Below are 15,130 nucleotides of genomic sequence, written 5' to 3'. Positions count from 1 at the left end.
ATTCCTCAATTCTTCTGCAATGCTTACAATAAAAATGAGTCAATAATATGACTGTTGTTTTATATAGCACATAACCAGCTGATGTTATGTGCCTGTATAAAATGTTCAACTAGCCAATTAAATCCAATGTTTTAATTCACACTGTTAGTTGCATGTATCTTTATCAAATAAAAAATGAACAAAATTTTGTCTGCAGGACAGGCTGGGAGTTGAAAGAGGCTGTGGAAGAGGTAGAAAAGGACAAAATTGAATAGAATGTAGGGGAGGGGAAAGACCTTTCAAGGACAAGCCAAGAGCAAGAGAAAGGTCACAGAGAAGCAGAAGCAGACAGTATTAAATGGCAGAGCAGAGTGGACTTCAACAGTGAAAATCAGTTCTCAAAAGCACAGTCATAGCTTAAGAGCTACAGAAATGTCTGCTGAGGAGACATAGAACAACTGATTTTTTTTGTTTTGTTTTTTGTTTGTTTGAAAGAGATGTCACGCCTGAATGAGCAATATATATAAAGAGCATCCCATGGGCCTGAAACTGTACCAAATGTAAGTTCTTGTTCCCCTATAATCAGATTGAAGACTTTAACAGCTTAACCTCATTTGGGAGATTCACATTGGTTGCAACATGTGATTGGCAACATGTAAGAAAATATCTAAAAACTTTCCTCTACAGAAGTGAAGCCTTTAGATAAATAAATTGCTTGTCCATTTCCAAAACCCAAGGAACAGCTGTACTGTATCTTGATATTCATTAAAAAGAAGAACCATATCCTTTTGAAAGTAAGAAAGAGAAAGCAAATGAAAATGATTCCCTTCCCCCATTCCTTACAATTCATCTGAGATGAGGCATACCGATGTTGCACCATGGGTAGAGCTTGGTAGAGCACGCCTCCTCTTCCTCATCCTCTATAGGTAAGTCCCATGGGGCTCTGTCCTTTCTCCCACTGCACCTTATTCTTGGGTGACCTTATCTACTCATATGGTCCAACTATCACTTCTGTGTTTAAAAATCACAAATCTTCGCTCCTATCTCAGTGTCCTATTGTCCGTCCCTTCTTATCCATCTCTGAAATACTAGCCCATCATCTTAATATGAATAAACCCAAACTCCTTATTTGACTTCCTACGTTCTCTTCATTTATTCCTTTTTCTCTTAATGCTGACAACTCTACCATTCAACCTTGCACTCAGATGTACAGTCTTGGAGTCAGCTTTACTGCTATTCTGGAGGTACATGGTTTTCAGGTGAATGGCTTCCTTTTAACCCTTAGGAGAGGGTAACAAAGGGTTCAGAATTTGGCCCATGGAAAAGAATTCTCTTTTTGTCTGCAGAGTATATAATTTTAAAAATCAAAGAATTATAATATGTATGTAACCCTTCTGCCCATCTGAGTTGGCAGCAACAAGGGCTGGGTTCAGTATCTAGGGGTTCCGTTTTAATAACACAATGCAAAACCAGCTTAAGTCTCCACCCAGTGACCTGGGACAGTTGCCTTTAGGAGGCAATACTTTCCCTTTTGCAAGCATGGAGTCTTAGTGTAGCAAAATCCTTTTAATAAAGCAGGGAAACAATGTGGCATTATGTTGGGGAAACACTACAAACAGGATTTATAACACAGACCATGAGCAAAAGACCCACCCCCAAGCTAGTTTGGCAGTGTCCTTTTCCCCTCAGGGTTAAGTACAACCACCCAAAAGATCACAGCAAAATCCCAAAAGTCCAACATCCCAAGAGTCTCTTGAGTCCAGCAACCCCAAATCCCCTCAAAAGTCCAACAACCCTTTCCGTGGGGTGCTGCTGCAGCCTTCACCACAAGCCACTCCTGGCATTCCATGAACTTCTCTGCTCTGCACCACTTCACTCCACTCACCATCCCATGGGCCACTCCAACAGTCCCACAAACTGCTCTGCTCTGCCAGCCGCTTAGAAATATATCTTCAGGTTCCCTCACTAGTCAACACAGCACTTAGTGATTTCAGCGTTTAGTGATTTCTGCTTGTAGTAGGGGAGCCCCAGGGCTGGTGCACCATTGGCCCAAAGTGAATTTAGCACAACAGCCATAACTGGACCCATAATAAAATTAAAATTAGCTCTGCTACTAAACAGTGGAGAGAGGAGGAGATGCAATTGGTGTTTCAGGCTCTTAAAAGGGACCCATACTATACAAATACCTTTCCCCCGCCTCTCTCCCTTCACTGGGTTTTGGAACCCATGTCCCCTGTCCAGCGAGCACTACCTAGTGGATGGTGAGTCCCTCTGTCATAAAACAGTTTTCTTGTTCTTGATTCACATAATCAGGGCAACAACACTTCATTCCTCTTTCCCCAACAACAGAGAAACTGGGGATCCCGCAGCAGCTAAAGTGACCATCTGGGCAGCTGTGGGCCCATGCTAGGTGGGGTGGGCAAGCCCATGCAAACAAGACCAGCCCATGAAGTTCCCCTCCACACTAGCCACAATTCATCACCAGATGTCAGGGTAGAGCTCATCCTGACTCTGCTTACATCTAAAATAAATTTGATATTTTCAAGTTTTCATAATTTTGCGTATGTGACCTTTGATTTCAAAGGTCCATGAGTACACCAGATGGAGAGTGCCAGATTTGGAGTACAGCAGCAATCCATCCACCCCTCCTCTCAACACCATTTCCCCTCAGTGCTTTTCTGTCATCGGAGGGGAGCAAAGGGGCCAATACTGGCCAGGAATCCCTGTTTCCAATGCCTGAAGCAGCATATTCTGCATTCATTTACCATTAGGAAAAGTAAAAAAAAAAAAATTTCAATACTTTGGCTCACTGGCTCTTCAAAAGTAATAGAACATTTCTTACTAAATAATGAAAACATCTGTATAATTTGTGTTTGAAGTGCGTTAGTTGGCATTTATACACACAAAAAGCATATATGTTCAAGTAATTCTCTGATAAGATTCTTCTCTTTATCTTCTTGTTTAGATACATTTTTGTTAGCTTGTATACTATAACACCACGTCCGTGTTACTGTGCAAATGACTCCACAATATGCAAGGCAGGAGAGGTGAATCAGACCAAATGAGCTAAATTCTGTATAGTTTCACTGATTTCAGCCTAGCTCCACTTCCTTAGAATCACCTGGTAATTTGGTCCATTGCATTTATTTCTTTTGTAAAATGTCATTTATACCTATTGTCCTAAATAAAGATATTAAATTATAAAATGAAAATTAATTATCCATAGGAAATAAAGTTTCTTAGTTACTTTAGTTCCTCTTGAAGGAAGTACACAAAAATACAATAATGATTAAATGTTTTAGAACTTTTTATCCCCACAGTCAGTATACATAACTTTAATTATTCTTTATGCATTTAAATGATACTTGTCTGTCCTTGGATTGTGAGCTCCTTGAAACAAGAACCATCCTTCTTAAGTATTAAAAACTGCTAGCACATAGTGATTGATACCATAAGTAGATAATAATACACATTTGGAGAACCATGTTCTGTATACAATGTTGACTTTTAGGCCCTAGAATATGCATGTCATTTCAGTATCATTTTTCCTAGCTCTCTCCATAGAGAAGCAAATATCTCTGGGAGACTCTTACACAACTTCAGATTCATCTGGGTACCCAATGTACTACTGTAGATGTGTCTGAACCATTTAATCTGTATCTGTAGCATTGTAGACTTTAGGACCCCAAAGCACTTAAGCATGTGGTTAACTTTAACCATGTGAGTCTCCCTATGGGGCTACTCTGAGCACCTGCATAAGCTGTTTGCTGGATCGTGGCCTAATTTCCTGAGGGCAAGAACTGTGATACTTTATAGGTTTGCATGGTGCTGAGCACACGGTTGTTAATAAATAATACAGAAAAAATATTATTCTATTCAAAGACATAAAAATAACATCTCTTTCTTTCTGCTATCATGCCACAGTTCTATCTATCCTTTCTATAGCAATCAAAACAACACTCCACACAAAAACTCTACAGTTCAAAATAATCCCACCTTTAAAATTAGGCAGCAATGTGAGAGAAGAGGAAATGCCACAGGGAAAAACAAACTTCCATTACAAACTCAGCTTTACAGAGGAAACCACTCAGCAGAAAGAAGATATAAAAATAACTAGACTCCACAAGGACAATACATCAACTCTTCTAGTGAACTACAAGTTTTATTTTCCCTTATTAGCCACAGGGTCTCTGACCTGTAGCTCTGTTTCATTCTGAAACTAATGAGGAATGCAATGGTCACCTTAACTCATGAAAATACATTTAAACCCCAAGGCGCAATGTGGTTTGTTTTCCCCCTATATGGAGTCCTTTTGCTTTGTTTCTTTCTAAGCTGCTCTAGACAAAGGGCTTATAGTGTAAATCCTTCTCTGCTAAAAGTATTAGAGGCAAACCTGGAGTGTTACGCTTGCCATTGTACTGTTTGTTCGGAATGATCAGATTACTCTAAATTTCAGGAAAGTGTGAAGCATGTGTGGGGCCTTATTTTCCTTTCATCACCCAATTTACCACAGCTTGTCCTTACGGTTGTTTTTTTTTTAAAATGTAATCATGAAAGAAGCTTCATCATTTACCGTACATAGTGAATATTATACTTTGTAATGGTTATATTCTCTAGCTCATGTGTATAACACATGTTTAGTGGAGAGATGTACATCTGGAGAAATGTTCAGGTTGTATGAGAAACAAATAATCATATCCTAAGCAATGGAGGCTATGTTAAAAAAGAATTTTAAGAGCAGGAAAAACAAAATGTTATATTCTCCCCTGTAAAAATTATTATGTCAGTCCAAACTGGACATCTTTAGACTGTCTAACTTCACTGCCCAGAGGTGTTATGCCTACCCTGTTGCACATACTCAGTGAATGGAATGGACTACATGATTGTGCATGCTCCCCATACCCATGTCTACTGTCTATATATGCTGTTCTGAATACTGCTATAACACTGTGTACATGCATATACCTGTATCCAAACAGCTGTCTTTGCCACACAATGTTAGCACTACTATTTCATGGACAGTATCCCAGGACTCTGCATGTCAGGGAGACTTCTGAGAACTGCTTTGCTGTGCATTGTTGGTACTGTCTCCCGCTTTCACTCATTTGCCAATGCCAGTTCCTGATCACATCTTCCCCCGGCCAAACTAGGTGGAAGACATGGAGCAATGGGATGATGATGTGGTTCTGGTTCTGCTCCTGATTTTTATTTTGGGACAAATGGTTATGCAATGGAGTAGGCAATTGGTGAGATGTGGGATGGAATTTGAACAGAACTTTCTGACTCCAGATGGTGACCCTTGAAGTTCAATGACAATTTGTTCAGCTCATACGCTATAGATATGTAGGGTGACCAGATGGTAACTGTAAAATATCAGGACTGCTGCGGGGGTGATGAGGAACCTTTTTAATTGTTACACTTACCCGTCTGGGTCTTCGGCGCCAATTCGGCGGAGGGTCCTTCAGTCACTGACGGTCTTCGGCGGCATTTCGGTGGAGGATAATAAGTCTTGCCACCAAAGAGAGAAGCACCCACCCCCGAAATGCTGCCAATATGTTGCATAGTTTGTACCTCACCACAATCACAATTTGGTGATTCTTTAATTTTCCACTTGTGGAGGAGATATCCACACTTTCTGTGGGTGGAAAGGGAGAAAGCACTGAATCTGTGTAATCTTCCAAGGGACAATAAGAATTCTTACTAACTTTAGACAAAATACTATACATTTTCTACAACTCTCCCACCCTAGCTGGGACCCTTCTATAGCCACCCCCTTCCTTCATTCAGTTTGCATAACCCAGGAAAATCACTGCCTGTGTCCTGGCCAAGAAATGCATGGAAATAGATGTGCAATGATTTTTCATTCGTAATCTGTTTTTTTCTGACATAGCTTCTGCCAAATGCATAACAGTGATTCCTCAGAAATTAATAAAATGATTATTTAGAGCCATGTCTTGATCAGGAATCATTTTGAGGTGCAGGAAAGCAGGACCTGAGATTAAAAACAGGAATTTAGCGCCAGAACAAGAGGGGATATTAGTGGGAAGGGTGGGAGTCCTTGTAACTTACCAGCCTTAGGTTCTAGTTCCTGCCACAGCTTGGGGTACCTCTCGAGTTTGTCAGAGGGCACTTTCTCAACTAGCTCCTCTGGGCAGAGATACAAAATGACATACTCCTCATCCTTTGATCTTTTGCGACTTCCTCTGTAGTCATTGCTGCCTCCTCGGCCTGATCTTCATCAGCATCCCATTGGACAATGAGCTGGTAGGGTTGAGAAAGGGCACGGGGCCAAAGTCCACTCAATGCACACTTACTGCAGCATCCATGAAATTTCCCAGTAAACATGTATGTCCCTGTCACTCCAAAAAAAGTCGTGGAGGATGGTGTATTCTGACCACAAATTGCTCAGCACCTGAGTGTGTTCAGTGGGCAAGGTGGCTGCTCTCAGAGCAACATTCATGTTCATCTGTATTGATATAAAGAGTGAAGCAGAAAACTGTTCTGATGTGGGCCACACAGATAGCTACTACAGATGATACTTAGGGGACAGGGCCCTTTATAGGTTAGGTAAGGGTCAGGAAAGCAAGGGTTCAGTGCATTGTGAGAACGGGGGTGGAGGACTATTGAAATTAGAAATCTGAGTGCCTCTTGTCCCTGTCCATACTGCACATTGGCATGGGTACAGAGCTGTGCCACAGCCAAAGCTCTGTACTTACTCATACCCTTCAGGTGTGCTAGCTTACTCGCCTTGTACTCACCTCCAGATACATGCTTCTGCAGACCATAGGGAATTATGGCACAACCATGCACATGGACACAGGCACAGTTGCTAGTGTAGATATCCCAAAAGTGACCTTAATGCTCTGTCAGTCTTGGGCCTGATCTGGGCTAGTCCAGTTCCTCATAGCAAGTTGGAGGAGCCTGAAGGCACCAGTGCAAATGACCTAAAGAGCATTTACAGCAGTCAGAGATCACCAGGATACAGGGGAAACTGGTCACGTTTCCTTTTCCTTGTCTGCCTCCCCTGCATAGCAGATGGGAAGGAGAACTTTTGGAGCCACTATACCAGTTTTACACTACCCAAGGTAAACCCAGCTCTAATATAAACCTTACCACCTCCACCATGTTGAAAGCCACTTTGCACAGGTAGAGTGGCATAAAATGGCTGGAGTGTGACCCAAGAAAGGGGAGTCTTTGTCTCCCCAAAAGAAAATAGTTAATCAGAAACTCACAAAAAGAGGTGTAGATGGTGAACTATTGTGCCTACAAAATAAAATCCTTTTAGTCTGCCCTTGTCTGGCATGTCCCCAGTCATTTTCAGTAATTGCATGTGGCAGTACCTGTTGATTAATGGAGTCAGTTAACGTATATGAATTAACATCTCTGTTTGGAAATGTGGACTTTTGCAGCTGCTATAAGAGTATGCACATTTCTGCTAATGGATCTCTTGTTTCTGACACTGAACATTTAGCCCATGGGGTATAACATTCTCTTCTGATTATAACAAACTATTAGACTATATAAACAAAAAAAGTCACTTACCTTTTAATTGTCACCTTTAAAAAAAAGCATTGACATTTTATACTATAAGTTATAGGCTGAAAGAACATATCTAATGTATGCAAAGGTGTTAGTGTGCATTGGTCTATAGAATGTGTTTCACATACGAAGAGCAGAAAGTAAAAAGTGGTGAAAAAAAAGGAAAAGCTGGAGCAAGGGTGCTGGTTCAAAATAGGACATAAGCAAAACAAAATCAAGGGGCCTAACCTACCTTCTTTTATTTTAACATACTTGAATCTATTTCTCCAGGTTTATGTGTGATGCAACTAGTTAAAGAGATGAAGCAAGTGAGTGACAGTTGATTTATATTTTGTGAGAGAAGGTCTTTCTGTCTGGATTATTCCTTACATTTTGATTAGTGTTCATATTTTAAAATGACTATGTAAGCAGCCAGAGCTTCAAGATAGGCACTTTTAACAAATCTGAAGAAATATATGAATAGTTACTTGTGGCCAGTCATTGGAAAAAAAACCATTAATTTCAGTGGGTTCAAAATTGGGTCTCTAGTCTTTTCCTACACTTTACAACGGATCCCAAATTTTCTCAGCTTGATGTTTATACAATGTGTTCATATAAGTTGCTGCAGTAGCAAGCTGCCATATGAGCTGTTGGAGATTATAAATATAAAGTCTTAACACTGATACATTATTATGTATTTTACCTATGAAATTGTAACAATTGTCAAAAGTGTTTTGATTTTAATCCCTTTTTCTTTAAAACTATCTGTTTGCGCTTTTATTTTTTTTACTAGTCTCTCTCTATGCCTGCCTACACACATCTGCTGTTCTAGAGACCATAATTTAGATCCTGAGCCTAGAACCTCACTCACATGGTTCTCATTTTAGAATGTTGGCAGTCCTCTCTCTAGGAAGTAATAAATGCAAATAGTCAAATATCTCAAAGCTCATAATATATACTTTGTTTCCTGATTCTATTTCACATTGCTTAATTGTGGCCTTATAACAAGGCTCAGGCACTGTGACCAGAGGAAGCTATTTGGCACTCAGATTTTACAAATGTCTTACCCAGATTAAATCCTCTTGTTATTAATGCTGACTTCAACAAGAGTTTGCCTGAGTAAAGACTGTGTTAAACTGAGTAAGGATTTCCAGATCTGGATTTAACCTTTTTGTACAATCACCTCCATGTCTTCTTCCATGCAATCCCCTATTCATGGTACAGACTCCCTGCATTCATCTGCAAGACTCATCTGCAAGACTGCCTGTATTTAACTCCCCCTGAAAGCTCCATTTCTGCTGTGCTGATTACAGTGAAGCTAATGGACTTGTACTTAAAGCTGGATTATAGTTTTGGCATGATAGGCTCATGCCTATTCCAAGCCAATTCCTGAAACCATATAATGAGGGCTGAGTTTTCACCACACACACACACGCACACACTCTCTCTGTCTCTCTTTCTCTTCTAATCCAGGTGATTCAAAACAAAAACTTGAAAATGTGACTAAAGTATAATTGGTTCAGTGATGGCTGCCTGAGTCTGCAGACACCCTGCAAGAAAAGTACTTCCTGTGCATTTCAGTGGGGTTTAACTCCAAGCTTTGCTGCTTACGAGATACTTGCCAATATCACTCCCAAGAAAGGACTCTGTGCGTGGCAAAAAACTACAGTGCCCCCTCCCTCCTATCACCATGCACCCAAGCAGATGCATACTGATGCTGGGGTGTGTTCTGGGGCAGATACTGCTGCTGATTCTGTTGACTCCCTAGTTTCTAAGGAGAGGATTTAAATAAAGAAATAATAAAGAAAGTATAGAGTATACTACATGTACTGAGGTAACCGTATCTATTTTTCCAAGGGAAAAATGGCAAGGGCTAAAGGGCAACCTCTGTATATAAATCTTCTTTCCAATTATTTTTATTTTTCGTTTAGTCAGGCGGCTGAATGTTACAAGACAAATTACAAGACTGCTTGTACTACTGTCAGTTAGCTGGGAATTTTACTGTCAGGACAAGACAGAGGATGTCTCTCACAAGAGTAGAATCCTATATCTAGAAATAAGACTTCAGGTGCAGCAAAGTTACCATCATGGAATTTAAAACAGATATGAGCCTTGGAGTTTGCAGTAAATTGATCAAAATGTGGAAATGAAAGATTCACTATTTAAGAGCTACAATAAATCAGCATGTACCAGTTTCTGACATTAATTATAAGTTTTGTTCTGATCTGTCAAATTCATTGCCTGTGGATTATATTTTAAAAGCACTGTGCCTTTCAGCCCAACACAAACTAGTGTATCTTAATTCTAATTAACTGCTTCAGTAGCTGGGATTTAAACATTGACTTTTTGCTTCCAAACATGTATGTAGCTAATCTATGTTTAATCGAAGTGACAACATCTGTAACAAAACAAAGAGGAAAGGGCTTGACAGTTAAAATGAAAAAGTTCATCTGGAGCATTACAATGTCATTCTTATCATAAAATATTATAAACAAGATAGAAAAGAGTCTTTAACTTGTACTGTGCTTGAGGACTTGCTACAGTATGCAGTGCAATGTGAAATGTCTTTATTGGGTAACATTCTGTTACACACCATATCCAGGTAGTTTCACAGCATGTTCTAACCGTAAATAGGAAGAGGACATGTCACTGGCACAGAATGATCTGGATTGCTTTGTAAACTAGACACAAGCAAACAATATGCATTTTAATAAGGTTAAATGTAAATGTATACACTTAGGAACAAAGAATGTAGGCCAAATTTACAGGATGGGGTACTCTATCCTGGGAAGCAGTGATTCTGGAAAAGACTTGTCATGGATAATCAGCTGAACAAGAGCATCCAGTTTGACACTGGGGCCAAAGGGACTAATGCAATCCCTGGATGCATAAACAATAGAATTTTAGGTAGTAGTGGCAAGTTCATTTTACCTCTGTCTTTGGCACTGGTACAATCACTGTTGAAATACTAGGTCCAGTTCTGGTGACCACAATTCAAATAAGATGTTGTAACAGTGAGAGTAATTAACTATTGGAACAAGTTACCATGGGTCATGGTATATTCTCTATCACTGCCCATTTTAAAATCAAGATTGATTATCTCACCCCCACCCAAAAAAAATGCTCAAGGAATTATTTGGGTGGAGTTATATGGCCCGTTTTATACAGGAGTTTAGTGTGAGTGATCACAATGGTACCTTCTGGCTTTGGAATCTATCAGTTTATGAACAGTTTAATTTTGTTGTAATCTCAGTTTCCACAAAAGCAAAGCATTCATCATAGAAAAGTATGAAATCCATTAGTTAAAAAAATGAAATCGTTAAATCCATTAGTTAAAAAAAATAGAGTTTAAGAAGATAAAATATAAAAATATATTTGTAGTGTAGCTAGATATATTTGATTGTAAGTAAGCAAGTAAATAAAATAAAAACAAAATAAAATAAATAAAGCACACTTTCTACAATGCGAGTGGTCAAAATGTGAGGATTTTATACACAGGTATTTTCATCTAATCTAACTCAGGAACCAAAGAGATATTTTAGATGAGCAAAAATATTTATACATCCCAGAATTACTGAGACCCAATAATATCAAAGAATATTTAATTTCATTTACCATTACCACTTTATTTTTCAGAGAGCCATACTTTGCTTTCTTTGTGTTGTTATGGTAAAATATTCCTTTGACATTTCTAGCTCTGAAAACAGTCCAATAATAAATAGCTTGTATGAATGAGAAAATAACTGCCCATGCAATCACTTTATTTACTTAAATGGCATATATACTCTCAATTTATCTTCTTATTCTAGGATACAGAAGCTATTTTATCTTGTACGCGAGAGTGATCCCACATCAATTTCAAGAATGATGTTTAAAAAAAAGAGAGAAAATCAAGAGGTTAATATTGCATGTGACTATATCAATGTCAGGCTGTGTGAAAGAAGAGAAAGTGAAAATCAAAATATAAAATATTAAATGAAATATATTTAGTGATAGCTCTGTAATGCTATCATATGTGATATTTGAGATGAAATTGTTTTTCTACAAATTTTAACAGTGCAGAATAAGCAACTTCTGATGCTTCCAAAATAAACAGAAATGTCCAGAACAGTGGAATCTGTCATTCTGAAACCTGAAATTTATGACAAAGAACCACTGAATAAATTAAGTAGTAAAGCAGGCAGAATGCAATCCAGCAAAAACAATGTAAAGCTTCAAAATATAAAATGAAATTCCCCTGCAGCTATGTTCTGCCAGAACAACCTCACTGCACTTTTAAATGGTGGGAGCTGTTGTCTGGATTCTAAAAAAAGTGTGTGGCTCCTTTAAAGGCTAGAGAGAGAGAGTGACTGGCTATGGCAGCTTCAGACCAGATCAGCAGGGGGATGCTGACCCAGGTGACCAGAAGGGTGTGGGAGGGACTATTTTGGTCCATGACAGTACAGGTAAAGCCCTTCTTTACCAGGACCAGGCCAAGCAGCTCCCACCCTCCCTCTCCTGGGAGTAGTCAAATACCAGGATTTGTCATGATCCGCAGTGGGCATTACGCTAGTCACTCCTTTTTCAGGGGACTAGGAAGGACATTTTCCCCTCACCACCAGACTAGTCAGGGTGAGGTTGGGGCATTTTCACCTTCCCCATAGTGAATTGGGGGTTAGTTGGGGCAAACATGAAATGGGGGTTAGGCTATGGTGTTGTAGGGACAGATGTTCAATGCAAGTACTGCATAGGGAAGAGTTTCAGTGATCAGATAAAATGGACTGACAAAAGATATAAAGGAGGTATTCTTTAAAGGAGCAGAAATGGGAAATGGAGGTGTAACTCCCACAACTGTTACAGTAGGAAGTGAACCACCCCTTCACAGTTCTCCCTCAGCCCTCATTTGAGGCGGGGTGGGTGTGGCAGGGACGCAGCAGCAAGTTGACTGGGAACCAGGATGGCTAAAGGGAACGGCTGCAGCTACGTTTTACTTCAACAATGAAAGTGTCATGCTGTAGAGGAGACACATGACCATGACAGGAACTGGATCCAAACTATTGAACTCATTGCCAAATGAAATGAGAATGGCCACTAAACTTGCTGTGTTCCAAGCTAAATGTAAGACTTACCTCTTAAGCTTTTTCACAGTACTATCATATTGCTACCAATGCTCACACCTGCATGTTAAATAAAATAAATAATAATAGAAATAAGAAGACAACCCATTCCAAACAACCTAACCCGACCTCTTGACAGCCATCAAGGAAAATAAATATATCATTGTCATCATTTTTATTTGTGGAAGGTGCTCAGGTACTACGCTGATGTACAGTGGGCCAATATGAGGCTCTGGATAGAAAAAATATAAGACGCATTTGGACATATATTTATAAAATATCAGATGTGCTTTGTTTTCCTTTACTGGTTTCTTCTTATTAAACATATTTGCATGAAAAGAACATTTGAGTTATTTAGAGTTCATGCGTACCTGCTGCTTTTTCCTCAGTCATGGTTATAATGTGCTGTTTGTTACATTATAATTGGTTGCTCTGAGGGATCAGAAGTATTGTTTCTAAATGGCAAGTTTTCAGGAAATACGGTAAGAAATTAGCAGCACTTCAAAGATATCCCAGCTTGAATCCTGGGCGCAACTGAACAATTTATGTAACAAATTAATTGTTTGACTGCTTTAAGGATTATATTTAATGAGGACACATATACTGTAACAAAAATGGACTGTTTAAAGAACTATATTCAACAGACAATACATTTACGAAAGTCAAAATCTTTGATGCAGGCCCCTTAATTAGCTCTAGCTTTGCTGTACTTATGTTAGTGGGTACTTTACATAGTCTTATGTATTTTAAAGGGCTCCCTTGCTGTTTTGCTTATTACAGCAACATTTCACTAATTCTCATTGTGCCAATTCTAAAACTCAGAGTTAGATCATGTTCCATTTCATGCTCCCTTTGATAAAGTTTACAGGAAGATTCAAAGAGGAGAAAAACTCTGAAGATCCTCTCACAGAGGTTCCTCCAAATCCTTATGCTATAGAGCAGTGCAGTGTGACATCTTCTAGAGAAGAAGCAGGAGCAACAAACCAAAACTTCCAGAGGATCAAAGCCTTCTACACAGAGATCTTGTGCAGTTCCAGGGCTGTGAATTCTATATCCTGGAACAGAGTCAAAATAAAGGCAATATATTTTTGATGGAGTTCCCACTAGATAGTTTCCAACAGCCACTCACTGTGCCGCCAAAGTCAAAAAAACTCACAGCAAGTAAGGAACCATTAGAAAAGGGATAGATAATAAAACAAAAAATATCATAATGCCACTATATAAATCCATATTACATCCACACCTTGAATACTGTATGAAATTCTGCTCACTCCATCTCAAAAAAAGATATATTAGAATGGGAAAAGGTACAGATAAAGGCAACAAAAATGATTATGGAATAGCTTCCATGTGAGGAGAGATTAAAAAGACTGGGACTGTTCAATTTAGAAAAGAGACAACTAAGAGGGGATATGATAGAGCTCTACAAAATCATGAATGGTGTGGTGAAAGTGAATAAGGAAGTGTTACGCCTCCCCTTAATACAAGAACTGGAGCCACACCCTGAAATTAATAAGCAGCAGGTTTAAAATAAATAAAAGGAAGTAATTCTCACAATGTACAGTCAACCCCAGTGGAACTCAATTCCATGAGTTGTTGTGAAGCCCAAAAGTATAACTGTGTTCAAAAAAGAATTAGATAGGTTCATGAAGGATGGGTCTACCAATGACCATTAGCTAAAATGTTCAAAGATGCAACACCCATGCTCTGGGTGTCTCTAAGCCTCTGATGGCCAGATGCTGAGACTGGACAACAAAGGATGGATCATCTGAAATTGCCCTGTTCCTCAGAAGCATCTGGTACTTGCCACTGTAGAAGATAGGATACTGGGTTAGATTGACCATTACTCTGACTCTGTAGAGCTGTTCTTATGCTTGCTATTACTGCTGAAGAAAACAATGTGCATTTTTTTGGCTCCACCTGCTCCTGCCATTTTCCCATGCAAGAAGCTCTGGATTTATGGGGAAGGATGGTTGACTGAGTCCAGGAGCAGACCAATGTATTAAAGGTTCTATGGAAATTGAATAGAGGCTTACAGAAATAACTTTAAAAACCTATAGAATTCAATTGAGAATTATATTCTTTCTGCAGAATTATTAACACATCCATCAGAATTCTATAGCTATGATATAGTTCTCTATTAAATTCTATAAGACTTTTCCCAAAAGACTAGATTGGTTAAATGATGTTACCTTTGCTGCAAGCAGGGCCGGTGCTTCCATTTAGGAGGCCTAGGCAATCGCCTAGGGGTGCCAGGATTATTGGTGGGCGGTGTTTTGCCGGAGGGGGCGGACGGTTAGCTGCTCCCATGGCTCTGGTGGAGCTGCCGCAGTCGTGCCTGTGGACGGTCGGCCGCTTGCGTGGCTCCGGTGGACCTCCCGCAGGCACGACTGCGGCAGCTCCACCAGAGCTGCGGGACCAGCATGCGGGTCGGGGAAATTGCCGTGCGCCTAGGGCGCTAAAACCCTTAGCACCGGTCCTGGCTGCAAGGTTTGTGGCATAACATAATCACTTAGCCAGTGCACTGTATTAGAAAA

This window comes from Gopherus evgoodei, chromosome 6 (assembly GCF_007399415.2).
Source record: "Gopherus evgoodei ecotype Sinaloan lineage chromosome 6, rGopEvg1_v1.p, whole genome shotgun sequence".
Classification (NCBI taxonomy): domain Eukaryota; kingdom Metazoa; phylum Chordata; order Testudines; family Testudinidae; genus Gopherus; species Gopherus evgoodei.
The sequence above is the reverse complement of the archived record's forward strand: the minus strand, read 5'-3'. Positions refer to the sequence as shown.